Genomic DNA, 3,897 nt, shown 5'->3' with positions numbered 1-3,897 from the left:
AAATGCTGGCGGGCTCAATTTTAACAAACTTTTTAAGAGTGGTAAAGGAGATATTTTCCGAATGTTTCAAACTTGTCAATTGATACTTGCAATACCAAAGTAATTGTATATTTCGGATATACTTGTGAAAAGCGGATATGCCCTATTCCCTTCAAACTGCGTATACCTATGTATTTTGATGCGCTGATTACGAATATGATAGTGAAAATTGGCGCAAATTTGATTTTCATGGTGTAATCATAAAAAAAAAATAAAAATTATGGTTTTTTTGAGTTTATCTCAGCTAATATGCAAAATTCAAAAAAATATTTCAAATAAAAGTTGTAGATCTCATCGAAATACATATTTTTTATTTCAAGCATTTTTTTATAGGAATGATTGCTTTCGAGAAAATCAGCAAAATGAAAGTGACAGAAGTCTATAACCCCATGAGGCGTTGTAAAAGAGGTATCTACCCCGTCGATACAAATTTGTAAAAAAATTATCTTTTTGAGAATTTTCCAGTATCAGTAGAGTATCTGATTCTTGGGATCCTCGAAAATCCCCATTCCAATTTTTTGGCTACAACCCTCAACGTCTAAAATCAACCCTCCTCTACCACGTCGATATAACTTCGTAAAAAAATAATCTTTTTGAGAATTTTTCAGTGTCAATGGTTTCTCTGATTTTTGGGTCCTCTAAAATGACCTTTCTTATGTTTAGCTCCAACCCTTAACGTCTAAAATCAAACCCTCCCTACCACGCAGATATAACTTTGCCAAAAAATAATCTTTTTAAGGTATTTTCCAGTGTGAATGAAGCCTATTAATTTTGGGCTCCTCGAAAACACCTACTTTCATTATAGAAATCCAATCCTTATTGTCTAAAATCAACCCCTCTCTACCACTTAGATATAACTTTGCCAAAAAATAATCTTTTCAAAGTGTTTTCCAGTGTTATTTGGAGTCTCTGATTTTTGGGCTCCTTGAAAATACCCTTTTCGATTTTTGGCTCCAACCCTCTCTCTAACACGTAGATATAAAATTGTAAAAAATAATCTTTTTGAGAATTTTCCAGTGTAAATGGTGTCTTTGATTTTTGGGCTTTTAAAAAATACTTTTTCCGATTTTTGGTTCCAACTCCCAACGTCTAAAATCAACCGCCCTCTACCACGTCGATATAAATTTGTAAAAAAATAACCTTTTTGCGAATTTTCCAGTGTCAGTAGAGTATCTGATTTTTGGGATCCTCGAAAATTCCCACTCTTAATTTTTTGGCTACAACCCTCAACGTCTAAAATCAACTCTCCTCTACCACGTCGATATAAATTTGTAAAAAAATAATCTTTTTGAGAATTTTTCAGTTTCAATGGTGTCTCTGATTTTTGGGCTCCTCGAAAATAGCCACTCCAATTTTTTGGCACCAACCCTTAACGTCTTAAATCAACCCCCCTCTACCACGTAGATATAAGGTTGTGAAAAAATGAACTTTTTAAGAATTTTCCAGTATCAGTAGAGTATCTGATTCTTGGGATCCTCGAAAATCCCCACTCTAATTTTTTGGCTGCAACCCTCAACGTCTAAAATCAACCCTTCTTTGCCACGTCGATATAACTTCGTAAAAAAATAATCTTTTTGAGAATTTTTCAGGGTCAATGATGTCTCTGATTTTTGGGCACCTCGAAAATAGCCACTCCAATTTTTTGGCACCAACTCTTAACGTCTTAAATCAACCCCCCTCTACCACGTAGATATAAAGTTGTGAAAAAATAAACTTTTTAAGAATTTTCCATAGACTATGGAGTCTCAGATTTTTGGGCTCCTCGAAAATACCCTTTCCGATTTTCGAATCCAACCCTTAACGTCTAAAATCAACCCCTCTCTACCACGCAGATATAACTTTGCCAAAAATTGATCTTTTTAAGGTCTTTTCCAGTGTGAATGGATCATATTAATTTTGGGCTCCTCGAAAACACCTGCTTTTATTATAGAAATCCAATCCTTATTGTCTAAAATCAACCCCTCTCTACGACTTAGATATAACTTTGTCAAAAAATAATCTTTTTAAAGTATTTTCCAGTGTTATTTGAAGTCTCTGATTGTTGTTTTTGCGTTCAAGATCCTAAAAAAGCTCTAAATTCTGATACAAAGAAATTTGGGAATTTTGTTTGAAGAGGTGCTAGCTTGATAGACCTAATAGTCGCACTGAAAGTTAGTTAAAGGCATTAAAAGGTACATCGAAAAGGGTAAATTAAATTTTTTAAATATACACACATAGACTGGAAAATGAAATACATTGCGGCGGTTAGTGTTGTGTTATTTCTATATAAGAGTTAATTTTACAAAAGCGATTTCTATGACTGGAGAATAATGAGAGAGCACAACAATCAGGAGAAGAAAAGTCCCAACAGTTAATGTATACAATTTTTGAACTTAGTCTTCAGTTTTATATTCGTATAAAAATACGGTAATTGTTTTTTAACGATTAGGGGTGAACAATAATTTTCCTTTTTTGTTATGCTTTAAAAATATCGTGTTCATAGTTTACAAGTGTTTTTCATCTTGATTTTTTAATTTTTTTTAATATGTTTTTGCACCACAGGGGGCTGCTTTTTAAAGTCGGGGTTGATTTTACAACAGTGTTTAATATCACATTTTAAAGAAAAAAAAAATAGCAACAAAATCTAGCCTAGTCATTTTTGTAAAACTTTTTTTCATTAATGGGGGTAGTTTTTTAAAACGAGTGTTGACTGTACAAAAGCGATTCACAGCTCATTGTGAAGCAAAAAAATCTAGCCTTGTCATTTTTTTAATACTTTTTTCACTACAGGGGGTAGTTTTTTTTAAACAAGGGTTGACTTTATAAAAGCGATTCATAGCTCATTGTAAAGCAAAAGAATAGCAACAAAATATAATCTAGTAATTTCGTTCAATTTATTGATTTTTGAATGGTTTTTGTAGAGGGCGCCGCTGACTTGCCGGCAAGCTAGCGCCGCCCTGTTTTATTGAAAACTAATAGAGCAACAATTTTTTTTTTGGTAAAAAGTAGCAAAAAAATATGCATTATATGACATTTTTTTTCGTTAGTGGCGCCGCTGAGTTACCTGGCCTATGTTTTTGGGCGCTATTTTTACGTCCAATCATTAAAATTTTTTTTTAATTGAAATATTTTTTTTTAATCAAATTTTGCCGTGTAATTTGGCCTCAAATTTGTCACATTGTATTTATGCAAGAGATTGGATAATTGTGCATTTTGCGCGTACCGATTAATGAGTGCGCGAAAAATCCAACTGTTGCATATGATTCGTGGTTGGAAAAGGTACCAGAAAAGTTTATACATTTTTTTACAACAGGCAGTGCGTACAATATTTATGTGTGATATAATAATTTGCAGAGTGGGAGAAAATAGCTGAAGAATGTAAGGTGTACAGCAAGCATGGTGTATGTGGCAGCAAGAAGGAGGACCGCAAAACAATGGCGAGAAAAATCTTTGAAGATGAGATATACACAACGAATATCACACTAAACAGAAAACAGGTGATGGAAACGAAAAATAAAATGGAAAGCAAGAGGTTGAAAGCAGTCAAAAGGAAAAGGCAGAATTTGATTCTAGAAAGCCTAATGAAAAATCCCGATGTACCGTTGGACTGCCTAGTAAGTTCACCGAAAGAATCATTTGTGCTCGTGATTTTTGTTTAAATTTAAGAAACAACCAAAATGAAAATGTGTATTTTGTAGGTATTAAGAGAAACAGAAAAGAGGGAGAATCGTCCGACGGAAGATGTCACGGTGAAACCAGTTATTTTGTCCAACTGTATGGTAAGTTATTAAAAAGTAATAGTGGAGGTAATGATTTATACAAAATTTCATTGAAAAAGAAAACTAATGAAAATATTCATCATGTAGGAATTAGTTCAGG

General features: G+C 33.2%; 1 pseudogene; it reads right to left on the bottom strand.

The window, feature by feature from the left end:
• The window catches only part of LOC117181291, a 90,376-nt pseudogene that overhangs the window by 2,938 nt on the left and 83,541 nt on the right, over positions 1 to 3,897 (bottom strand).

The sequence above is a fragment of the Belonocnema kinseyi genome, chromosome 10 (genome assembly GCF_010883055.1).
Source record: "Belonocnema kinseyi isolate 2016_QV_RU_SX_M_011 chromosome 10, B_treatae_v1, whole genome shotgun sequence".
Lineage (NCBI taxonomy): Eukaryota > Metazoa > Arthropoda > Insecta > Hymenoptera > Cynipidae > Belonocnema > Belonocnema kinseyi.
Note: the sequence above shows the minus strand (reverse complement) of the source record. Positions and strands in the feature narration are given on the sequence as shown.